The sequence below is a fragment of the Colias eurytheme genome, chromosome 9, assembly GCF_061535395.1.
Source record: "Colias eurytheme isolate Ceu_HAF_F1 chromosome 9, ilColEury1 Martin Lab GWU primary, whole genome shotgun sequence".
NCBI lineage: Eukaryota > Metazoa > Arthropoda > Insecta > Lepidoptera > Pieridae > Colias > Colias eurytheme.
In genome coordinates this window covers 1,798,700-1,826,461 of record NC_142988.1, presented here as the reverse complement: position 1 = coordinate 1,826,461, position 27,762 = coordinate 1,798,700, and the positions used below count along the sequence as shown (strand labels likewise).

The 27,762-nt window shown below is 32.7% G+C and overlaps 1 protein-coding gene across 7 annotated transcripts in view; it reads left to right on the top strand.

The window, feature by feature from the left end:
- Exn (Ephexin) overlaps positions 1-27,762 on the top strand; it is a 96,230-nt gene that overhangs the window by 18,177 nt on the left and 50,291 nt on the right. The window contains exon 1 of one of the 7 annotated variants that reach the window (XM_090105622.1): positions 20,657-20,770. The exons of the other annotated variants lie outside the window; for them this stretch is intronic. The gene's annotated coding sequence lies outside the window, so the exon portion shown is untranslated. Of the gene's footprint in view, positions 1-20,656; positions 20,771-27,762 lie in introns of those variants that run through there. 7 annotated transcript variants of the gene reach the window in all.

Here is a 27,762-nt window from a genome sequence, read left to right as displayed (position 1 = left end):
ATATAATTTCAATAAAGGAAAGCTCATACCATATTACAATTATAAACCAAAACCCGTATTAGATAGCCCAACATCTAAAATCTATTTCGACCGCGCTATTCTTACCGATAAAACTATTCATTTTAATAGACCAGATATAACCCTCGTAAATAAAATCACAAAAACTGCTTATCTCATTGACGTCACTGTACCCAACACACACAACATACAAAAATCAATTAGCGAAAAGCTCCACAAATACACCGAACTAAAAGAAGAAATCCTCCGAATTTGGAACCTTAGGACTGTTTACATTATTCCAATAGTTCTGTCATGTACTGGAGTTATCCCAACTAATTTACATCGTAGCCTGAAACTTCTAGATCTACCAAAAAATACATACATTACTATGCAAAAGGCAGCTATATTAAATACCCGTCGTATTGTGCGAAAATTTCTTAGTGACAGCGAAACTACTGTAACCGATATTTAAATCAAACCGTAAGTTACCTAGGGTCTCTTGGCTAAATAGCCCGCGCCCCTAGCAAACAAACCAAGAGAAATAAAAGAAAAGAAGAGAAAAATAATAATAAAAATACTTTATTGTACACACAGATGAAGTTGACAGAAAGACAATAAAAAACAGCACAAGAGGTTAAGGTACAGTAGGCGGTCTTATCGCTCATGAGCGATTTCTTCCAGACAACCAAAAAGCAAAGGAGAGCTTCTTTTTGGTTATGTTAAGGTTATATACCATTCACCACATTAGTTAATTTAATTTCTCATTGAATCTATTCTTTAATTCAATATGTTCTTACAATGAAATATGAAACTTTAGGACTTCATAGTACAGGCATAAAGCGATTTCAAGTCGAGGTTCATACTCCTTGTTTCTGTACAGTGCAATTTTAGAAAGTGCCCTTTCAGCTTTCGTGGACTTATAATTGTAACTTGTTGCAAGAAAATAGCGTGTTGTATTCATGATCTGTTGTTTTACGGTAACAAATAAGTACATAATTATGTTATTGTGAATAAGCTATATACCTTTGTTATATACAATAACAAAATTATGCACATTAAGTTTAATTTTCCTTACTATACAAATATGAGTTAAATCACTCAGCGAGCGCGTAATTTTCCTTTTCCCAATAACATAGGCTAGAGAATAACAATTTTTAGGGTTCCGTAGCCAAAATGGCAAAAACGGAACCCTTATAGTTTCGTCATGTCCGTCTGTCCGTCTGTCCGTCTGTCCGTCTGTCACAGCCGATTTACTCGGAAACTATAAGTACTACAGTGATGAAATTTGATGGGAATATGTGTTGTATGAACCGCTACAAAAATATGACACTAAATAGTAAAAAAAAGAATTGGGGGTGGGGCCCCCCATACATGTAACTGAGGGATGAAATTTTTTTTTTCGATGTACATACCCGTGTGGGGTATCAATGGAAAGGTCTTTTAAAATGATATAAAGTTTTCTAAAAAACATTTTTCTTAAAGTGAACGGTTTTTGAGATATCAGCTCTCAAAGTCGTAAAAAGTATGTCCCCCCCCCTCTATTTTTATAACTACGGGGTATAAAATTCTAAAAAAAATAGAGGTGATGCATGCTAATTAACTCTTTCAACGATTTTTGGTTTGATCAAAGTATCTCTTATAGTTTTTGAGATAGGTTGATTTAACTGTAATTTATTATATTTGCTGCTACGGAACCCTTTGTGCGCGAGCCCGACTCGCACTTGGCCGGTTTTTTATTATCTTTTTCTCTCGTTCCTGAAGAATTGTAATCAAAACATATGTAATTTGTAACTACATTCTTGCAAATAAATACTTATTATTTGAATTTGAATTTGAAGCGGCTTGTAACTAGGTACATAATTTGTATACTTAATTTGATATAAAATACCTCCTCGTAAAGTTAAATATAAGATAATGTAATACAAATAATACAAGAAAATGCATTTGGCTATAATGTTTTTGCACAAATACTTATCGACTATCGTTCGTCATAACGATTTTGTTTCCATTATCTTATCACATTATTCAAATTCTTTTTATGTTCGTTTGTAAAAACAAACGATTATTTTCAGTTTCATATTATTTTATTTTCTTCTATAGAAACCTTGTCCTGATAATGATTAAGACAAACATAAATCATTATGTATTCAATATGGTATCTACATTCGGACGATACGAATTTTGGTGACTGTATTTGCGATTCTTTGTGTGATAACTAAAGAAACAATCACTTTGACATCAAGATTGTTTACCAAAGGTAGATATCATTAATACGTTATAAATAATACACTATAATCACTACATAGTATAAAACAAAGTCGCTTTCCCTGTCCCTATGTCCCTATGTCCCTATGTCCCTTTGTACGCTTAAATCTTTGAAACTACGCAACGGATTTTGATGCGGTTTTTTTTAATAGATAGAGTGATTCAAGAGGAAGGTTTATATGTATAATAAGATCCATTAAGTAGTGGAGAAGTACTGTTATTTTTGAGGTTTCTAATGTGATGTCGTAAAAAATTACATTTATTCCGCTTACATTGCAAACGCAGGCTGAACCCTACGAGTTTTATCAAAATAATGTACTAAGTATTATACACATTGAAAAGGTCTACAGAAAAGTCCGCGATGGTATATGTCTATCTCTTATGGATAACCCACAATAACTGTTTTTTGGCATTTACTTTTTACGACAAATAATGGCTAATTTTAGAAGCGATTTTAACCAATACAGCATTAATCCTTAACCAATTAAATACCATGGATACATTGTTCATTTAATATAGATCTATATGGCCCTTTACACCGTATGATTTAAGTGAATATTTTCGAAGATATTACAGATTTAAAAATTGCGGGACGTAGCGTTTGCGGCCGCCCGGCTATGTATTTTATACCCGTGCGATGCCGGAGCGGGCCGCTATATTTTTATACCTATACAACGTTCACAATTTTTCTGTAGTGTATTTAGTATCAGCATTGCACCCGTGCGAAGCCGGGGCAGGTCGCTAGTACACTATAAATAAACCAAGAACTAAATATTATCAATTTGAATGGCGAAAGAGTTGCGATTAAGACGTAGGTACCTATCTATCTAACATTAATTCCAACTTTCTTTCGAACTTACAACGTATTATTATAGTGTCCAATGACAGATAATATAGCTTTTGATAAAAGCTGCTTTTAATTGTTAAAAAAAATACATTCCAAGCATACATGGCTATCGTAAATGCACTTCCCACAAAACAAGTTAGAAAGCATGGCAGAGATCAATATTGATTTATTGTTTCTATAGTAACCATTTATGGCTATTTTCAGGTTTCTCGGTTTGGCGGTGTAAGTTTTCACCTTGATAGTGGACATGTGATAAGCAAGATCGCAAAAAATCAAAGAATTAAACTGATTTTTGAAAATTAGATTGTATTATAAAATCTTCAGTCGATGTTTTTTTTTTCATTGGATCCTTCCTGAAACTAACTTATGATTATCGAACATATACATATATTCGATCGGTTAGTCTATGTATAATCTGTAGTTAAAAATCTGGAGAACACTATAATTTACTATCTACTAAATGAATTTTCCTCTTCTAGTAGAGATTGTGAGATTTCATACTTTATATGTTTTTTTCGATCAAGCTGACAAACTAATATGACGTTAATTAATATCTATATTAACATGCAAATAACATATATGATTTATGCGTTTCCCACATAATGTGAATATTTATTAGTGCTCAATAATTATTTCCTATGTCATGATTTTACTTTTACCGGTTCTCTATTTATTCTCATCGTGTATAATTAAATGATTAATTTGTAAACTTATAAAATATTCATTACGTCCATACTGTTTACGATGTTATTTTGTTGAAAAGTTTCATCCAAGTAGATGCAAGAAAACCTCTTAACCGCTCAATATCCTCCTTTTAAAACAATTAGTCTTACCACAAAACAATTTAAACACAGTTTAACTTTAAACCAGGGATGTGTCACTTTTTTATCATAGGTACTTAAACTTTGCATTTATAATCAGTAGCGAAAGAATTCAATACTTAAGATAGAAAAACTCAGTGACTAGCAGTACATCTCCATCAACTGTGCAAACCAAGGTGCAAACAATACGACCATAAATTATACAAGAATTCTCGTTCATAATAAAGCAGTTACATGAAAGTAAAAGTAAAAAAAGTAAAAAATATTTATTCAAAAATCAAGCATACAATCTCGTTGAACTTATTACAATAAAGCTGTTAGCACAGTAAATATGTAGTATACTCTATACATCATTTGAACCAAGATGCCCACACTAGACTCGTGGCCTGTATTGTGAGCATCAATACAAAATATACTTAAAGAAACAAACAAAACTAGACATGGATGTAAATGAAATGTCGATTTATTAATGTTTTAGGAATAAATTGCAATTGATATATTATTCTTTATGATTTATACTATTAGATGAAACTTAAATGAACAAAAAAAAATGAATAAATATCAAAATAAAAAATATAAATAAATAGTTACTTTTTATATGTGTGCTGAATAAGAAATGCTTGGGGGTAAAACTTGTGAGTAAGAGCGTTAGATTAAAGACCTAATCAAATTTTCCGTTTGTTGAAAAGACAAAGAGAGTAGCCATTTTTTAATAATTTTCTTGGCCTTTGCGACACCACTCTGCCTAATAGAATGCAATGCCTGGTTAACGCGGTTATATATAAGCGGGTGTAGGAATTGACTAAATCGTTTGGCAAAAGAAAGAAAGAAAGTTTGAAAGTGAAACTAGATGGCGCTGATTCAGAAAAAGTGCAAAAACATTTGCCCGTGCGGTAATTTACGAACCGGTGTGATGAAATGGCAAGTCTGGAAGCCCACAGGTGCGGCGGGCAACGACCGAACAACTTTCCCCTTTTCCTGACTAACCTTAAACTTTGCTGACTGGTTTGTACGATGCATTAATTCGCTAAGGGATGGGCCTGTTTATAGTCGCCATGTTTCCGTGTTATTGCTTGCTCTTTGGCACTAACAAATGCATTTGGCGCTGGGATGGGCATTTCAGTTTTTGTTATTAGGTAGATTGTAAAATATTCGTCGCATAGGAAATCAGAATTGGGAAAAATTCCTAATTTGGAGGAGACCGGATAGATTTTATCTTAATAAAAATCTCAAACTTATATACTGATATATATATGTACTATGATACTTCGAATACATTAATAACGAGGCAATTAAAATAATCACATACTATGTAATCACATAATGCTTGATTCAGTCAAACTTCTAAAACCTATCCATCAAAACAACCTATGGCATTAAATACCGAGACTCTGCGAAAAACACACCTTTTTGTCTCTGGCTTCTCGCAAGGGCATCACGCTTGTAAAATAGGTTTTTTACGTTGATTTTGTATCTTTACGCCCTTACATGACAGATGATTCGTGTGATATTTGTGTGCTTGTTTGTGCTTCATAAAGTATATCTGTCTTTATTTTGTTTGTAACAACTAAACTTTACTCCTTTTTTATGATTTTATTTTCTGAAGAGTTTGTTTGTTTGAACGCGCTAATCTCAGGAACTACTGGTCCGATTTGAAAAATTCTTTCGGTGAAGGCCTATATGTCATCACGCTAAGACCAATAAGAGCGAAGCAATGCGGGTAAAACCGCGGGGCACTGATTACTGAATAACATTTATTCAAGTTCAATATATACTCAACAACTTAATTGTCCTGTTATAACAAACAAAACTAACTATTAGAAAATGATTCACGACTCTATGTATGCAGAATATAAGCAAATGTCAAAGCACTTTGAATGTCTATAAAATATACACACTGAATTCCTGAACAAACGTGATTTATACACAAGAAAATACTAATCAATATCTCAACTAAATAAGATGAATTACTGCGATATTCCTAATATTATGCAGATAATCATTTTCCTCATATCCTAAAGCTAGAATCGTGCATTCATGACCGAGGTCGCCCGGTGCCCCCGCATTCCGATCTATAATGTGGGGGAAGTGGGCTTCATGTCTATAACCATTTCTTTTTTCTTTTTTAATTACGTTTTTTTTTGCTCTTTCTGTATATTTTGTTCTTTTCAGTAGATTCTATGTGGCTTGTTGATAAATTCATTTAGATTTAGTGGGTAAACATTATTGATTTTGATTAAAGTCCAGATGGTTTCGTTCAAGTTTCATGTATGAAATATTTCGTCTCTTTAATTGAGTCTCTTTATGTTATAACGGTATATTCAATTATAGCTTGAGAGACTTAACCTTATTTTTATTGGGTGAGTACCTACTCATAATAGTTTCGTTTGGAAAATCCATTATTTCATCTGACACTTCACACGATGATGGGATGCACTTTGCAATTTCCCGTAGGCATTGCAATTACTTTTTATACCAAGAGTAATGGATTCAGAAATGGATTTCCCCTGCAGAATCGTGACATTTAAGTTTATTTTTATTTTCGTTTATATTGTCTTTGAACTACATATGCTTCTTTATATCATGCTCAAAGGAAACTTGATGCTTTTCGTTGTATATTAACTTTATCTCATGGTCCAAGTTCCAATACAAAAGTTAACATATTATCCACTAGAGGTCCGCCCCGGCTTCGCCCGTGGTACATATTTCGCAATAAAAGGTAGCCTATGCCCTTTCTCGGGTATCAAAATATCTCCATACCAAATTTCATGCAAATTGGTTCAGTAGTTTAGGCGTGATTGAGTAACAGACAGACAGACAGAGTTACTTTCGCATTTATAATATTAGTATGGATTATAATCTCATTTTACTATTCAATTATTAAAAACAAGGCCAGCAATTAGTACCTACTTAACGCAATATGAGTGTACTCATAAACTAATATTTTCTTTTATAACTTTATTAGTGCAGTGGATTACAACCACATTACAACACATCTATTTATTCCATTATATCTTATGTTCTGAAATCTAAAGTCTATATTTGCATAATAAAGCAAATCGTTTGTTAATGGAAGAACGTAATTACGGCTAGTCTCTTCTACAAACTGAAAAGATCTCAATAGTAAATACCGTGGTCAACATGTCAGTTAATATTACATTATAATTAGGGATGTAACGATACCGATACCGATACCGATATATCGGCCGATATATCGGTATCGCCGATAATAAATCAACCGATACCGATATTTTTTTATTAAATTCTTTCTTTTCTTTTATGTTTTTGCATTGTATTCATTCATATTGTTTTATTTCTGTTTCTGTAATGTCTCCTGACACAAGCATTTTATTTGCTTACTAGGAGTGTTCCAATCACATATTTGTTTATGTAAAGGAAAGAAATAAATAATTTTGAATTTTTTTAATTTTTAACGTGATAACGTTTTTAAAATCGTTTTAGTCGGGTGACATGTTCATAAACTTGTGTCACACCAAAACCTCACGAGCGCAATCGCAGGTATAACGAGAGAGAGACGGACCGATCTCCCGTTTCATCTCGAGCGCTGCCACTGCATTATGTTATCACGTAAACATCTCGATCGTAAACCTACTTTACAAACAAACAATTTTTTTGATATCAAATAATTCAAAAATACGCGCCCAATGAACGATGCGGGAGGCCGCCCGCGCGTGCGCACCTTGTTTTCTGAAAAAACTCTACCAATTATAGTAAACTTTTATTAGGTACTGATTGTATGTGTATTACTTAAAGTTTAACTGACTTCGTAAAATAATAATACTAAAATAAATGGTTTTGTTGTTTTTTGATTTGGCATTTTTATTTAAAAGAATACGATTAACAGTTGTCTCTGTTAAATGTTGGTAACTTTTTATGCATAATTCACTATTTATTTTTCTACCAAGCCATCGATATCGGTATCGGTATCGGTATCGCCGATACATTACTACAAATATCGGTATCGGTATCGTATCGGCAAAATCATGTATCGTTACATCCCTAATTATAATTATAATTTATAATAATTAATTTCATGGTTAAAAATTGTGTGTAGCAAATTCACGACGAAATGTTCTAGAATCTAGAGGATCGTCAGATTTTAATAATGTTTCCAGTAACAGTATTGATGTACTGCTGCTCAACAAATGTTATCTTTAATATGAGTCTGAGCATAAATTAAAACATTAATAATAATCATATCCGTTTTAAATACTTATACCCTATTTCATAACTAAAATCCCAAGTTATTAGGTTCCATCTCCACTAGGGCAAGACTTCCTCAATAATTTGAAACACAAGGAAGTATAAAACATTCCGATGGGCAGTTCGTATAGATATTACTTATGAAATACGATCTTGTTTATTGCGAAAGTAATTATGTAACAATATGTAATGATATTACAGGTAAATAGACTGCATTGCACAGGTTAATATCTAAGTTTTGTATTTTACGGTCTTGGAAGTTGCTAAATATCTACGTTGAATTGTAGTGTGATTCTGTTTAGATAGTAGATCACTTTGTACATGTTTGACTAAATAGGTTTTAAAAATATATTTGATGTTCAGCAGCATAAAGCAGTTAATTACAAGTACTTATTTATTCAAAGCTTCCAAATGAAAACGAGCACTACCATATGTCTGTGAGCAGTACTTTGGTCTGACTCATAATCTCTCGTTACTTTTTAAATGGTTTTTCCCAATCTTGTACGGTCTTCAGCTTGATTGTGAGAGACGTTCATGGATGGGATACATCCAACTAAATGAAGATACTTTCAAGTTATAGGTATACCATACATTTTTGAATTCATTATTAAATGCTTATAAACTATCAAACGTTCACAGTTCCTGATTAACTTCACACCTTGATAGCAAATACACATAAATCTCGTACTAGAAAATCGAAAGTACTTCCAGCTATTCGATAAACAAATGAATCGCATCTATTTTCCTATTAACGCGAATATATTGAAAGACAAGCTTTCCGCCGGTGGCTCCGCCCGCGGTTTCAAAGAAAAACTCGCATAGTTCCCGTTCCCGTGGAATTTCCGGGATAAAACTTATCCTATATTACTCGTGGATAATGTAGCTTTCGAATGGTGAAAGAATTTTTAAAATCGGTCCAGTAGTTTATGAGCCTATTCATTACAATCAAACAAACAAAGTTTTCCTCTTTATAATATTAGTGTAGATAATAAACAAGAAGCCGTAAGGAAGGAAACCTTACCGCGGCTTCACTTCCTAAACAGTAATTTGATAGCCCGTTTGCATTACACGACTCATCTTACCGTATATGTGTGGTATAAGCTTGATAATCGTTGCATAAACGTATTTTATAATCTTTACTTTAACATCAATTTTTGGTTTAATAGTATTATGTTACGAAATTTTTCTTGAATATTATATACAGCGAAGATAAAGACTCTGTCTCATTATTTTCGAACCTCTTGAAAATAGGACAGGGGCCTCTTCTTTCCAGACAGTTTACGCCGTGAAATTGAACTAATTGGCAAATTCATAATACGATCGCAATAACCAACCATGGTTACTTATGGTATAATATGAATTTGTAAACTGTCTGGAAATAATAGGTCGTATACGGCCATAATACGGCCCCTGCAAAATCAGAAAATCATACGTTTTAAGAGAATAATTGGTATTAATTGCACTATATCTATACAATAACTAAGTCTCTAATTAGAGTAATATACGTTTTGTTCATCCAATTAGTAACTTTTGTAAAAAATTATATTGAATTCACTGTTATGTTCTGCTAACCCCATTTCTTTTCTCACCTATAGTTTTTACTTCAAACATAAATGATTTAGTATAAAATGAAAATGGAATATCATTTAAATCAATCGAGCGTAAATGATGAGTGTATAAAAACATACTGTATCATTCATCGTGACTGAGTTAATGATAATCCTCTTGAAGATTACTGTAATTTTCTCACTACACAGTACACATATACGTACCACTTGCTGTAAAGTAATTGCAACGTACATTTAGATTTCAATTTAGACCCTTCACCATTTTAGCAATAGATGATCATACAGGACGGCTAATAATCTCTTAAACAAGTCGTTCATAAGAACAGATCACATTTTTCAGTGAATTAATGTTTTAATTCTATTAATTTTAACCAAATAGAAATAATATCATTTATCAATCAGCTTAGAGCTATTACGCACTGTCGACCAGTCGCTGGCGACTCAGTCGCCGGCGACTGTGACTTACTATAGTTTAAATAGGGGCTTGCGCACTTAGTCGTCAGTCGTCCAGGAGTAAGTCCAGTCGCCGGCGACTGAGTCGCCGGCGACTGGTCGACAGTGCGTAATAGCTCTTAAAGTTTGCTAGAGTTTTAATAAACTGCTGAACTGTTAACGAAATGAGCTTGAATTTCAATCTAGAACAACAAATGTCACAACAAATTCGGTTGTTTTCAAATATTTGAAAGAAAGAAAGAAAGAAAGAAAAAACGTTTATTTAATGACACATAGCCTCACACGTACATAATGAAAAACAATTTATACAATACTTATATGCTACAATACTACTACAATACTTACTTACTACAATACTTAAAAATACACATTGAAGTGTGTAGTCTGTGAAGCATGATGCCATTAAAAGGGGAAATCACTCGGTGAACATCTGTGACGTAAAAAAAAACGTCACAGCGCCGATTTTCAGTGAGCAGTTTAAAAAGTTTAAAAAAGTTCTGTCTTGGACGTCCGTGTGTCTGTATGTGCGGATCCTTTTTCTTGTTAACACGATAGCGACCGAAATACTTTACTAATCGAGTCTTTTTTTTTCTCTTACGCTTGAGTATGCTCAGGAATAGAACCCTTTCATTTTTCAGGGTCTGATTCGATGTGGTTTAATTGTTATTAAATAAACAAAAATAATAATTAATAAATATTTATTAAAAAAAAATTATGAGGCGTGCACTTTTGGATTTTCCAAATTATTTTTTTCTCTTACGCTTGAGTATGCTCAGGAATAGAACCCTTTCATTTTTCAGGGTCTGATTCGATGTGGTTTAATTGTTATTAAATAAACAAAAATAATAATTAATAAATATTTATTAAAAAAAAATTATGAGGCGTGCACTTTTGGATTTTCCAAATTATTATAATATATTACATATAAAAGAATTTAATGCATAATACATTAAGTAGAACCACTAAACAGGATTAGGTAAATTGGTAAATAAATACACATAAATAAAACAAAGCAATGAAAGTTAAAAAGGATTCTGCTACAATAGGTATATAAACTAACTATTTACTTACTACTTACTACTTAAACTTACTACTTACTTATTTGCAACTTCTTCGTCACTATAAATTCCAATAGTAATAGCATGGACTAATAGAATCTAAAGAGGACTGATGATTGTCATACTAGAGATCGTACCCCGTAATTTCAGCTTATTGCTAGATGGCGCTCTCATTTGAGCTTATTATTTAATTTGCAGTTTTAAAAGCGCCACCTAGTGACCAATTTTAGAACTAAGGAAACAGCAAACTATCGATTTTCAATTATTACATCTAGAGGGCGTTGTTTTAAAAACTCCGGTGTTTTTGAATTATTATTTTAGTTTTTAGGGAGCATCTAAGGAAGTGAGTACCTCTATTACGATTTCGACACCCACTACAAACATTCGACATAGTGATCAGAGTAGTGTATATAATATAATTATATTATATATATTCTTTATTTTCTGTTAAAAAAATGTCTATATCTTTTTTCTTCTTAAGTATTCCCTTGTAAACAGTATTATTTATATGACCATAAAATACGGGAAAAGAAAAAAAATGTGGATGTACAGCGATGATTTGAACCAGCATCTATCGATTTTAAAGTACGATACTCAGTCAACACAGCTACAGGCACTTATGCGTATTTACAAACTATACATAGCCAGAACGCAACCATAGGAAACTGCTCGTGTATACTTTGTAATGCTGTTTTTAAGTTTGTTATTACAATATATACACGAATTTTGCGTACTGATCGTGTATACTTTGTAAAGCGGATGCTTGCTTCTTCTTTCCAAACTATACACGATCAGTACGCAAAATATGTATAACTTAATATCTAAGCTAACACCACTTACGCTTGAGCGAAATAATAAATATATAGGCAATCAAAGACTTGTACAGCTATATCTATCTACTTTTATTCTTCTTGATTGATTCAGTAAAATATGGAATAAAAATATTATTATGTAAGCTTAGAAAAATAAATAGGTAACAGATATAAGGGTTACCTATGGGTTAGGTTAGGTTTGTGTTTTTTTTAACTACACAAAAATAGGAGCCCCGCGAAGCGGGGCTCCGTCGCCTCGCAACCGTCTTCTTCTGGACTTATTAGATTCTTACATTTTAGCACTATTGTCAATTGTAAGTCGTGCAGTATAGTCGGGAACGAAGACACAAGCATCCTCGATACAAAAAATATACGATCATTTCAGCAGCATTTTAATAATAGATTTCAAAACAGCAATACAATAATATAAACGCGAGCAATGGAGAGACGCCGCGCTTACTCCGAAACATACACGATTAGTCCGCATGCGTACTGGCGCTGTATGTTTTGGAGCGCTATTCTTACTTACTTCACTACAAAGTATACGCGAGTATTTGCAAGTATTTGCGTACTGCTGTTGTATAGATTGGAAGAACTTTGTAAAAAAGTTATTTCCAAACTATACGTGATTAGTTTCACACCGTTGCGTACTGGCCTTGTATAGTTTGGAAAGACGCGGCACTTATACGTCTTACATTGAAATTTATGCTCTAATTGTTCGAGTATTTCTTTGATAAATACAGTTCATAGCAACGCGGTGATGGAGCATCTTAAGGAAGTGAGTACCTTTAATAAGATTTCGACACCCACTACAAACATTCAACATAGTGATCAGAGTAGTGTATATAATATATATTATATATATTCTTTATTTTCTGTTAAAAAAAATGTCTATAAGTATCTTTTTTCTTCTTAAGTATTCTCTTGTAAACAGTATTATTTATATGACCATAAAATACGGGAAAAGAAAAAAAAAATGTGGATGAACAGCGATGATTTGAACCAGCATCTTAGTCCATTGAATGAGTCCCTCCAAGGGGGGTCTAGAGTGCGTGAGTTAGTAACGTAAGATGTTTCTTCGGAAACATGTCAAGAGTCCCTAGGTAATAAACATACTAAAACCCCGGGCCACTAAGAGGAGCCCCGGAGTGGGGGGAGGGGGGAAATGGGTCCATTTTTTCATTTTTCGCTTAAATCTCAAAAACGGTACATGTTAGAGAAAAACTTTCAAGGAAAAATTGAAAGGCCATAAAATTATCTACAAGTTGTACCTGAAGCATTCTTTCCTATATCCTACCGTTTCTGAGTTATACGCAGTAAAACATGATTTTGGCTCAAACAATTTCAACATCAATCGATCAAAAAATATTTCTTTCTTCCAAAAAACTCAAATGTGCAACTTGTGACCAGTACTGATAGATTGCTCTTAATTAGTTCTATAATTGGTAAAATAAACACATTCCTCCATGGAAGCCTTTAGGAGGAATCGATTGTCAAAATATTATATTAGGGCAGATTGAGTTACTGAACTTGATCTTTTTATTTTTTTCTTCCAAAAAACTCAAAAGTGCAACTTGTGACCGGTACAGATAGATTGCTCATAATTAGGTCTATCATTGCTAAAAATACCAGATTCCACCACGGAGGCGTTTACGGGGAATTGAATTTTATCAGGGTAGTTACGATACATGAACTTATTATTTTTTTTCTTCCAAAAAGCTCAAAAGTGCAACTTGTGACCAGTACAGATAGATTGCTCATAATTAGGTCTATCATTGATAAAAATACCAGATTCCACCATGGAGGCGTTTACGGGGAATTGAATTTTATTAGGGTAGTTAGTTAAAAAGTTCATGTATCGTAACTACCCTAATAAAATTCAATACCTCCTAAAGGCCTCCATGGTGGAATCTGGTTTTTTTATCAATGATAGACCTAATTATGAGCAATCTATCGGTACCGGTCACAAGTTGCACTTTTGAGTTTTTTTGGAAGAAAAAAAATAAAAAGTTCAAGTATCGTATCTACCCTAATAAAATTCAATTCCCCGTAAACGCCTCCATGGTGGAATCTAGTATTTTTATCAATGATAGACCTAATTATGAGCAATCTATCTGTACCGGTCACGAGTTGCACTTTTGAGTTTTTTGGAAGAAAAAAATAAAAAGATCAAGTTCAGTAACTCAAACTACCCTAATATAGTATTTTGACAATCGATTCCTCCTAAAGGCTTCCATGGAGGAATGTGTTTATTTTACCAATTATAGACCTAATTAAGAGCAATCTAACAGTACCAGTCACAAGTTGCACTTTTGAGTTTTTTGGAAGAAAAAAATAAAAAGATCAAGTTCAGTAACTCAAACTACCCTAATATAGTACTTTGAAAATTGATTCCTCCTAAAGGCTTCCATGGAGGAATGTGTTTATTTTACTAATTATAGACCTAATTAAGATAAATCTATCAGTATCGGTCACAAGTTGCACTTTTGAGTTTTTTTGGAGAAAAAAAATAAAAAGTTCAAGTATCGTAACTACCCTAATAAAATTCAATTCCCCGTAAACGCCTCCGTGTTGGAATCTGGTATTTTTATCAATGATAGACCCAATTATGAGCAATCTATCTGTACCAGTCACAAGTTGCACTTATGAGTTTTTTGGAAGAAAAAAATCAAGTTCAGTAACTCAAACTACCATAATATAATATTTTGACAATCGATTCCTCCTAAAGGCTTCCATGGAGGAATGTGTTTATTTTACCAATTATAGACCTAATTAAGAGCAATCTATCAGTACCGGTCACAAGTTGCACTTTTGAGTTTTTTGGAAGAAAGAAATATTTTTTGATCGATTGATGTGGAAATTGTTTGAGCCAAAATCATGTTTTACTGCGTATAACTCAGAAACGGTAGGATATAGGAAAAAATGATTCAGGTACAACTTGTAGATAATTTTATGGCCTTTCAACTTTTCCTTGAAAGTTTTTCTCTAACATGTACCGTTTTTGAGATTTAAGCGAAAAATGAAAAAATGGACCCATTTTCACCCTCCCCCCACTCCGGGGCTCCTCCTAGTGGCCCGGGGTTTTAGTATGTTTATTACCTAGGGACTCTTGACATGTTTCCGAAGAAACATCTTACGTTACTAACTCACGCACTCTAGAACTTTTTATTCAATGGACTATCTATCGATTTTAAAGTACGAGACTCAGTCAACACAGCTACAGGCACTTATACGTCTTACATTGAAAGGAGATTGCCCAAGTGACTATGGCACTTGGTATCGCAATCAAACTTATTGTGTCAAGATGAAATATAGCTCAATTTAAAGCTTGATGTTAGTACTTTTAGAAACGATTAAAGTTTTTATGTAAATAAGCCGCAGTTCACGACAATAAAAATAAAACAATAGTTTTATTCAACGCTTCAAAAAAATACTTTATCGAGTTTATACTAACGATGAACGTTAAGTTTTACATTTATTACATAGACCGTAATATTTTAATTTACAAGACCAATTAATGTGAAAAGTAAATCGTAATAAACATTATAATTCAAAATAAATAACGTCGAACAATGCGTCGAACACATTCATTCAACTATGACATAACGATGACATATGACGCAGGACGCTTGCAAGAGAGATAGATATATGTGTCAAAACAGAAACTTTTACTTTTATTTCTATTTATTCGGTATAATTACGACTTAATAGTGATAAATATGATCATTATAAATACAAATAGGAATTAACAATATCACGAACACGTGACACAACTAGTATTTTACCGATTCCATACGTGGTCATACATGTTTCAAAAGAATAACTTTTACTATTATTTCAATTTATCCGGTATAATTAAGACTTAATATTGATACATATGATCATTATAAATACAAATAGGAATTAACAATATCACGAATACGTGGCACAACTAAAATTTTACCGATACCACCCGTGGTCATTCTCCTTTATGCTCTAATTGTTCGAGTATATCTTTGATAAATACAGTTCATAGCAACGCGGTGGTGGAGCATCATAGAGTAACTTATATAGGATTGTGGAGCATCGAGTACCTTTAATAAGATTTCGACACCCACTACAAACATTCGACATAGTGATCAGAGTAGTGTATATCTTCTTTATATATAAAAATGAATCGCAAAATGTGTTGGTAAGCGCATAACTCGAGAACGGCTGAACCGATTTCGATAATTCTTTTTTTATTATATTCCTTGAAGTACGACGATGGTTCTTATGTAGAGAAAACGTAAATATGTACCACGGGCGAAGCCGGGGCGGACCGCTAGTTATAATATAAAAATGAATCCCAAAATGTGTTGGTAAGCGCATAACTTGAGAACGGATTAACCGATTTCGTTAATTCTTTTTTTATAATATTCCTTGAAGTTCGAGGATGGTTCTTATGTAGAGAAAACGTGAATATGTACCACGGGCGAAGCCGGGGTGGACTGCTAGTCTTATATATAAAAATGAATCCCAAAATTTGTTGGTAAGCGCATAACTCGAGAACGGCTGAACCGATTTCGATAATTCTTTTTTTATTATATTCCTTGAAGTACGAGGATGGTTTTTATGTAGAGAAAACGTAAATATGTACCACGGGCGAAGCCGGGGCGGACCGCTAGTAATATATATATTATTTAAATTCTTTATTTTCTGTTAAAAAAAATGTCTATATCTTTTTTCTTCTTAATTATTCCCTTGTAAACAGTATTATTTATATGACCATAAAATACGGGAAAAGAAAAAAAAAAAAGATGTACGGCAATGATTTGAACCAGCATCTATCGGTTTTTAAGTACGAGACTCATCAATACAGCTACGGGCACCTATACATCTTACGTTGAAATTTATGCTCTAATTGTTCGAGTAATTCTTTGACAAAAACAGTTCATAGCAACGTGGTCCATGGTCTTAGATCATTAAGTAATGGATGGAGTACGCTGGCAAATGTTCTAACTAAACTTTCTGCTGATTTTGGTGCGGGGAAGGTAACTCACACTATTGAAACACAATCACACATTCACAAAAATAATTTGTGTGACCTTTTAAGCGACGAGTTTTTAAATTCAACTCTATCCCTTAGTTCATAAAGATTAAATTTGTATTTCATTCCAAGTTGTCTCGTGGGGAGTGCGGTTCAATATCGCGTTCTAAATTCAACTTTATAACTTAATTGGTGGTACATATTTACGTTTTCTCTACATAAAAACCATCCTCGTACTTCAAGGAATATAATAAAAAAAGAATTATCGAAATCGGTTCAGCCGTTCTCGAGTTATGCGCTTACCAACACATTTTGCGATTCATTTTTATATATAAAAAGATTTAAGATATTACTTTGTTCTCATGCTTTGAGTTAAAATTGTACCGTAAAATAGCGTTTTTTGTTAAAAATCTGTAATAGCACCCTTATTGTGGTGCTTTTTTTTTGTAATGAATTTACTACGCTACTGTATTTTCTTTGTTTTAGACTTTAGTTCAATACTTAATTAAACACCCATACAATTTTGTCACGAGTCGCCTCTGGTCAAACTAACCGTTATTAGTGTTACGTTTACTCAAAATACAAAAATGAAGAAAGTATTATTTTACGTTTATTAAATCTTTAAAACTAAAACAAAATGATGTGGAGGTAGGGAGGTGGATTTCCTCAATCGAAAAAGGGAGAGACTAGTCTACTCGACCGGCCGGCCGTAAAGGCCCCGATTATTGATGGCGGAAAGTTGTATATATATGCTCTGTAGCGAAAACATTTCGCTTGCGCGATTCAGAGCAAAAAATAACATTTAAATAAAAATATTTTTTTGCGTATTATATTTTACGTATTATATTTTACGTTATAGTTTACGTTTTTTGCGTATTATATTTTACGTCAAGATACTATTTGGCACATTGATTTTTTTTGTAGCGACATCTCTTAGCTTCATTAAACCGACTTAATGCTCTAAGGCGACATCTAGTTCTTAAACGTATAAAAAAGCTTATAAAAATGCCAAATGCTACTGTGAGTGACATCTATCGACAAAATTGGGAACTGAGAAACGAGTTACGTTTTTTACTATGGCGATTGTAAGTCTTCTTGAGTATATTAGTCTATGGTAATAGTTTGGTCATTGAAACATTTTTCTTTCCTTGTAATCTTAATTTTGCCTTATTGTTGGTTTTTTTCGGCTTTTGTATAAATTTTGCAATTTCTTATGCATAAATGTGTAAAGTTATTACTTTTATTGTTTCTTTCAATCTTCTGCGTTTAATAAACAGAGCTTCTAGAGTTCTAGACCATTACCAATTCAATCAGCAGTATCCGAATTAAAGTTTAACAGCCGTACAAATAAAAACTTGCTTATTCAAACCTTATGCAATGCATAGATATGATAAGAACAAATAAAGAATAAGGATGTCATAATTTCTTACAAATAAATTTGGAATAACGTCGATGTAACTATGCTCACGCTATGCAATAGGCGCAAAGCGGCAACGTCGCAATTCATTCACAAAATTATGAAAAACATTGAAATTGTCTACGGTTAAGCCTTGGTGCTGTCATTTTGCTGACGCTCGTTTGACTTCGTCGAATTTGTTGTGAAGTTTCATCATACGATGTTCTGTTTATTTATTTTTTAAATATTTATTGGAAATAATTTAAATATATCATTAAATATGCAAGCAAATGATAGATAACGCTATCCAATATCTGGAGAACAGAAGATAAACCCACCTTGAGATAGAGAGTTGCCAAATAACTGGTACTCAAAACATACAACTCCAGGCTTAGAAGATTTATATTTTCAACTAAAGTGTATATTATTGTGATAAGTTTAGAAATAAGTTTTATGTATGTATGGTTTGGCGCATGTTGTAAATAAATAAATCATTATAAATATCAAAAGGGTTTTTCATAATTTCGTATATTTTGACATTTCATACAAAATTTTCCATTTCAATAGGTACGTAATGAAATTATTAATTTGCTCAACTTTTTCTACTTCTCGTATTACTCTCATTGCTATTATCTCAAATTTAGATTGAAAATTGCTTCTAAAACTTGTAAAACACAGCACAATGTACTAAAAGATATGTTATAACTCGGTTATGTCAGACTTATACTAGGGTGGTAGCCGTAATAAGGTCGGAATAGCATTAGTATGAATACTTATTACGAAGTTATACTAGGTTACATTTATTTCGTGTTTATTTGTATGATTTTTCCTTATTCTTAGTTTATTCTTTGCATAAAATGTTATAACTCGTTTATTTGTACGGCTGTAAGTCATTATCTTCCTTATTTAATGTACTTTAATCACAACATGTGGCAATTTCTAAATGTCAGGCTTGCAATCGTGTTATTAGTTTACATAGAACAAAAAATTGTATCTTAGTTGCTCTTCACACTTGCAACGTTCTTGCGTTTATTTGAATATCTAAAAGGAATAAAATTTTGGTAGATTTTTTGTTATCATTTAACTCTATCGATTTTGATAAAAAATTTGTTTTTTATAAGAGAGCTCTACATTTTTTCTAACACGAATTCTATTTTTACCCCCTGGGGTAATAAAAGTTAAGCCAGGACAAGCGACAACTGTTGCTTAAAGTAATATTTATTTATTAATAAACGATGATTCCTAATATTTTAAGCCACCGCTACATTGACAATTCATTGGATATTAATTATTAACCTTACATCAAATTACTTTGATACCGTTAATTGGCTAGCGGGAATTTTGTGATAATACATTTACGATTCCTATCCATTACTTAATCCGTTTTTACGGAAACCCTATTTGTATGAAGCTGGCATATAGAAGGTAAATAGCGAAGTGATCCGCTGGCCTACCGCTGACCTGCATACCGGTGGTAATGGAGTGAATGTGACCATTCCGTTAAAGGTTTTTGTGCACACTGCATTATACTATCCTGCTTAAGAAATATATCAGCACTACATAATTTCATGCCGCCATATGGTCAAATTTAGATTTTTGACGATTTTAAGGCGTTTCTGAAAGAAGTATGAATCTTAATTGAATCATGTATAACTTTGATTTTGAGCAACTGTTATAGTAGATTATACTGAACACCAATGTTATCCTGTAGACAATAAAAATGGAGCCAAATTGTCGGCAAATTAAATTAAGGTTTGCTAATCGGTTTAGCCTTGATCATGTCCAGATAATACATTTTTCATATTATGGTTTGGGCTTCAATATGTCTTGTTCCTTTCGATTTTGAGAGATAAATGAACTCTTCATATTATCCTGTGTGACCATATTTCGCGTACAATCTCTTCTCTAGTTGGACAATTATTAATAGTAGAGACATTGGTAATTATTCGTTTCGCAGTTGTCCGTGGGAAAAGCAACATTTTTTAAAGCATATGTATTTACCACTTTATCTAATCCCATTACCCGAAACCAGTAATGAGTTCTGCTTACTCCATTAACAAAAACCCCGGATTCCGATCAACAGTCGACACAAGCGAAAGTTCTAATCCTTTTGTCCTTGAACAAAAGCGTTCTGAAGGATTGATTCTACCACCCGTTTCCAGTTTAGTAGGTCATTGCGTACCACCAGCGGTGTAGGTACCATCAGTTGATGACCATACGTCGGAGTGCGCGCACGTGTGCCAGTTGCTCCCGCAGTGAATATAAATAAATAGTGCTAGTGATGTGTTCTGTGCTGTATTGGATTAACTGATATACAGGTAGAGTATTGTTATACAATACGTTTTGTAAAGAGGAGTGATTAGGCTTTGGAACGAAGAAAGTTGTGGTATATGGTGTATTAACATTCCAAATACCTTTGGAGTTATGTTATGTTTGGAATGGCTTTTTCACATTTTCGACGTTTTGTGAGCAAACTGTATCGTGCTTTTCTAAAATTCCAACTTTTTATTACTTGTTATTTTTAAGAAGTTCGCTAAAATCTTCTCTTAAAAAATTACTATCGTCACCATGTACCTAAACTATTATTATAAAAACATATATGGCCACTTTGTTATATGATATACACGCTATACATATGTTTACAAACTGCTTTGTTTCAAACCAATTGTTTTCAATTGTCTTTGGTTCGATTGCGTTTGTCTATACTGTATTGGGTCATCGAATGTTTGGTAATGTCGTTATTAATACTTATAAGTTATAACCTAACAATGAGTTTTTAGAAGTTTCTTTCTACCACACATAATTAAATTATAGCATAATCCATGCGAATTAAAAATATTAGGTTCAATTGGTCTCCACCTATTTATTAAGATTTCAAATAATAAATCTGCATCGAATAAGAAGATTCTTTATAAATTTTGATAATGAGTATGAGATGGGTGAAATATTTAAGAAATATAGAGTTATATAAACTGCTTTCTGTCGCGAAATAAAACTTGGCAATAGAAGGTCCTTTGAGGAACAACAGTTAAGACCTAGCTCTCGAATTTTAATCTCAAATTCAGATAAATTAATATCGTTTCGTTAGTTCATCTCAAACTTACAAGATTTGGATGTTCAAACTAACTAAAACAAAACAATTTCTTCCGTTCGTTTCTCGTATAAGATATCATAAACTATTTATGAATTTATTTTATCATTATGCTGTCTTCTACATTCTCTTTTCTATTATTTAACAAAATAATTCAAATGACTCAATATTTTAAATGAGTCACACGAAAAGTATTCATTTCATGCATAATTATGTAAAAAATATTGCTATTAAATTTCGCAAATGATGACCAAATATTTTATTGGTATTTTGAATTTCATATATTTGATTCTTACAAATCTGTTAACGTTTTAATTACAAATTTGCGTGATTATAGGAACTCTATACCCGATTTTGATATTCTGTCACTGGTAGAAAGCTAAATTATTTCTAACTGGCACAAACTGTATTTTATTGGTATTTATGTCTAGTCATCATTAAGAGAGCCATTGGTGATGAAATAATCAAATACTGTATTAGAAGAAAATAGTCAATAGATGTTACTTTACCGGATGTAGAGTGTACTTGGTACTTTTGGGATACTTTTCAACCGGCTTCAAAGGAAGGAGGAGGTCCTCAATTACTTAGGTATATAGGTATTGTTTTTTTTTGCTTGGTTGCCTTAGAAGTTTCAACTGCGTGAACCGATTTTGATTCCTCTTTTTTTTGAAAGCTACGGACTTTTGGTTGATCCCATATTTTGTCTAGGTCTGACAATTTGAAGGCGATTTCGTTGTTTCTTTACTAAAATATTGATTCGCAATCTATTTATTTCCATGATACACAACTGAAATATCAGTTTAAGTATGATGAATGAAATCTTCAATGAAGCCAAGACGGCGAGGTCAGTACAGTGAAGTGAAATGCCATTCTACTTTTTTCTTTGTAGCGTTTCTTAACAATCCGGTTTACCCACGTACGAGTACAATATATTTGTATGAACCTAATTAAATAGTTCAAACTGTGTCTAGATTTGTCGTTATTTCAAAGAGAATGATGTTAAAGTTAGTTAGTAAAGACACTCAAGAGTGGTAATATTTGTGGTATGTATGAAGTAGGTATCTACGAATACATTTGAATTTTAATGAATAATGTTATTGGTTATTTTTTTCTCTACGTATCACTATCACTACATAGTATAAAACAAAGTCGCTTTCCCTGTCCCTATGTCCCTATGTCCCTATGTCCCTTTGTACGCTTAAATCTTTGAAACTACGCAACGGATTTTGATGCGGTTTTTTTTAATAGATAGAGTGATTCAAGAGGAAGGTTTATATGTATAATAACATCCATTCAATAGTGGAGAAGTACTGTTATTTTTGAGGTTTCTAATGTGATGTCGTAAATAATTACATTTTTTTCCGCTTATATTGCAAACGCAGGCTGAACCCTACGAGTTTTATCAAAATAATGTACTAAGTATTGTACACATTGAAAAGGTCTACAGAAAAGTCCGCGATGGTATATGTCTATCTCTTATGGATAACCCACAATAACTTTTTTTTGTCATTTACTTTTTACGACAAATAATGGATAATTTTCGAAGCGATTTTAACCAATACAGCATTAATCCTTAACCAATTAAATACCTTGAATACATTGTTCATTTAATATAGATCTATATGGCCTTTTACACCGTATGATTTACGTGAATATTTTCGAAGATATTACAGATTTAAAAATAATTTGGAAAATCCAAAAGTGCACGCCTCATAATTTTTTTTTAATAAATATTTATTAATTATTATTTTTGTTTATTTAATAACAATTAAACCACATCGAATCAGACCCTGAAAAATGAAAGGGTTCTATTCCTGAGCATATTCAAGCGTAAGAGAAAAAAAAAGACTCGATTAGTAAAGTATTTCGGTCGCTATCGTGTTAACAAGAAAAAGGATCCGCACATACAGACACACGGACGTCCAAGACAGAACTTTTTTAAACTGTTTTTTAACTAGTTTAAATAACAAAAATGACATCAAAAATATCATGAACGTTAAAAATAGTGTTTTTTCTTAATATGTGTGTGTATGTATTATCTTACAAGTGCAATGTATGATACATAAAGACATTTTAAGTTTGAAAAATCAGATGTTTTGCGCGAAGTGACAGTAGTACCCACCTCAACGCTTCGCTTATGAGGCGTGCAATTGCGGGACGTAGCGTTTGCGGCGGTACCGGCCGGCCGCCATTGCACCCGTGCGAAGCCGGGGCGGGTCGCTAGTAAGAAATAATTGGTTTCTATGGAATTAATTTTCTTTATAAATGAAAGACAAAAATAAATGCCTAGATATTAATTTAATATGAGAACTTAAAAATAAACGATTACCTAATGTAAAACTGTATCTTTAAATTCATTGAAATTTTGTAGGAAATTAATCAAGTTCATCCCATTAACACACTTATATTGCAGCTATTTAAAAATATTTATATAATGTGTGACGTATTTTAAGACACTATTGCAAGCTCTCTTATTCCCATGTCCGGCACATCTTAAATAGTACATCATTTTAACATGTGCAACGGAAATGCCATACAGTGATACATGCTCGTCTATTATTATATTATTTATAAAGTATTCACTCTGGAATTTTTCTTTTGCTTTTTAATTTTTTGGCACCAAAAAGGGCATTTCATATACATTACGTATACGTCCTTGATATGTGCAGATGATCATATAGAAAGTCCTCAAGCGTGTGGGGTGAGCTAAGGGTGTAGGTTGTGTGCTCTATGTAGATATCACTCTATCATTCCGGAAATCTGAAATTAGTTGGTGTTCCCTAAAATTATATATACTCGGACAAAACACACACATATAAAAATATACATAATATACATATGTACCTACATGTAATCTTAGAACCTACCTCCTTCCTTTTTTTAATTCGATTACAAACTAGGCTAAAGATATGCGTTAGTATATTTTGATCAGAAATTTTATATTTTATCAAACTATTAACAGCATATTATTATTTATTATATAAATATTACGTAGGTATATGTTAATTAACACTTTTTAATGGCGGATTCCGTTAATTTGTTTTTTATTATGTTTAAATTATATGCAATGATTATTTACCCATTTGTAAATGGCTCGTGTAAACTAATAAATAACTTGTTTTAAATGATTTTTTGAAGCGTATTCGATTATGGAGGTACAGTTTTGTATTTTTTTATTTTTATATTTTATAAATTGAAGTAAAACTATAGAAATTAATATTTTTCTCGTTAAGCTCAACCAAACGGAAAATACTAAAATTAGCGGTGGCAAATAACTAGAAGCCAAAATATCTAGTCAAAGTTTGAATATTATGTTTAGAATTTCTTTAGAGTGTCAATTTAAACCCTACCAATCACTTAAACATAGAGAAATGAGATAATCTAAACTTATACTATAGAGAGGATAGAATGAATGAATGAATGAAAACGCTTTATTGTACACCATTACAAACAGGAAAAAGACATACATATACAGAATGGAGACATGCAAAATGGCGGCCTTATGGCTTTAGTAGCCATCTCTTCCAGGCAACCAAACACAAGATAAAAAAAAGAAGTGTGGCACTCAGGGACTGCCGCGGTAAAGCTATTGCATGCTATGCCTTCAAGCCACACCTCCGCGCCCGTCGGAGTGGGGAGCGTGAGGTTTTTTCGTTACGGAATTTCTGGATTCGGTCCCCGCGCTCAAGGCCCGCGATAGAAGCTATGCAATAGCTTAAAACATATAATCATGACAGAGGAACCTTGTTGTTAAGACAGAGACAACAGAGGATAGATTGAACCCTCTTGTAATTATTAAGACTAACGGCTAATAAAAAATAACTCAAAAAGCTAAGTAAAAGTGAATCCAACGAATAATGTTGTATCGAAGACTTTAAGGTGGCTCAAGGTTGCTTGCCGGCCATTCGTTTGTATAATATGCATTGTGTAGAAACAATACTGAGGATGTTACGACAGACAGACATACCGACAATTGATATAACAGGTACATGTACCTTTCAATTGATTATGTTCTTAAACAATGATTGATATGAAAGTAAGCTTATTCGAGCGGAGAGCAAGAAAAATTTTAAGAAGTATATTTTTTTAGTGTAGAAATTTCTACTGTTATGTAATTTCGTTTAAGATAAACTCGCGGCTTCGTTTGTGTAGACTTCACGCAAATTACGAGATCGAAATAACATTGAAATGAAAGCCATTGGAAATTTGTTTCGAGTTATAGCATATTCAATTTCTATAAAAAGTAGACTTCGTCTAAATTAGTTCAGCGTTTTGGACTCATAAAGATCATTATTCATTACGTAAACATAAAATAGATCTAAATAGAAATACATAGACAGACATATATGTATATATAAACATTTTAATAACTTTCACATAAATGTATCGTTTGTGTTTATGCAGCTGTTATTCTGAAATTAAAAACAAACACTTCAATTTGTAAAGATACTTTTCACTTATATTATGACATATTTATTTATAGAAGATAACAAAAACAATATTATGATAAAAGTTAGCACCATAACGCTCGTCACGAAACTGTGTCGGTTTATTACAAAATGTAATATAATTTTCAATATTACCATTATGTATTACATAAGGCGTGAAGAAAATGTATCAAATTGTGTGCTGCGTTCTTCGAATTGTATGATTTCCTTTATATGGAGTAACACTGGTACAGATGCGTATATTATAATAATTTTGTTTCTTATAAAATTAGTGGTTAGTGACTTACCTGCCAGAGGGTGAAGGTTCGAACAGGACTACTGGAAAAATACTTTATATTCCATATTTATGTATCAATGCAAATTATATATTTTTTCATTGTTATTCATTGCTAATATCGAAAGATCGAAACATCTTCATTACTAAACTAGTTATAAACAATATTTTAACACTACCCTAATCAACAACCAGTGTTATATTCTGTACCACCGTTAACCGTTGGAATGTTACCAGCATAACTGCATCAATTCATTACTTAATGGAGGTGAAAAGCCTCTAGAGTCTAGGTATATGTTGCTCTACATACCGCTCTATCATAGAGTATTTCAGTCCATGTAAATTCAACCGATCAAAATATTGATCCGGACAAAATAGAGACAGATACAATCAGTGTTTTATATCGTCTACGACCCTATAGTAACAATCGTAACAATCCAACGGTTGCGTCAATTAATTACTTCATAAAGGTGAAAAGCCATAGAGGCTTAAAGTAGCTCTACATGCCGCTCTATCATCGAGAAGCATAGACTTAGCATAACATTGCAACGGTTGCATCAATTTATTACTCCATAGAGGTGAAAAGTCTCTACATAAGTACTTCATAGAAGTGAAGAGCCTCTACATATTGCTATACATACCGCTCTATCATGGAGTAAGAGTCCATAAACCGATCCAAAGATTGTTCCGGGCATACATACCTACACTTACAGTCAATGTTTTATATCCTCAGACTATACTGCACGTAACATTCCTACGGTTGCATCAATTTATTACTCCATAGAGATGAAAAGTCTCTACATAATTACTTCATAGAAGTGAAGAGCCTCTACATTTTGCTCTACATACCGCTCTATCATGGAGTAAGAGTCCATAAACCGATCCAAAGATTGTTCCGACCATACATACAGATACAGTCAATGTTTTATATCAGAATGTATTCAGATCAGATCAGACTATACCAGCGTAAATGCAACGGTTGCATCGATTAATTACTTCATAGATGTTACAGGTAGATGTACATAGAGATGAAAAGTCTCATATTGCTCTAGATACCGCTCTATCATCTAGTCACAATCACAGCAGCCAAATATTGAACCGGAGAAACATAAAGATAGACACAGTCAATGTTTTATATCTTCAGCCGTAGCGTATATCCTCTACTACAATATAGTAGCGTACATTCCAACGGTTGCATCAATTAATTACTTCATAGAGGTGAAAAATCTTAGTTAATATGTTTTCGTGCGTTACGAGCCGACATTTTAATTATTTTAATTATTAGATTGGTAATTTTTACGCTTGTATTCATCTCGAGATGTATGATTAAAATTAAAAGCTATTGTTGTAATCATAATGATTTGTGCGTGGAAGGTTCTAGAAGGCAGTAAGTGGTGAGTGTGAAAGACTTTGAGGGTAGATTTGTTTTTGTGTGTTTTGATACATATTATGTTTTGTGCGTTGCGAAATTATTATTTCTCCTGATAATGCGGCGAA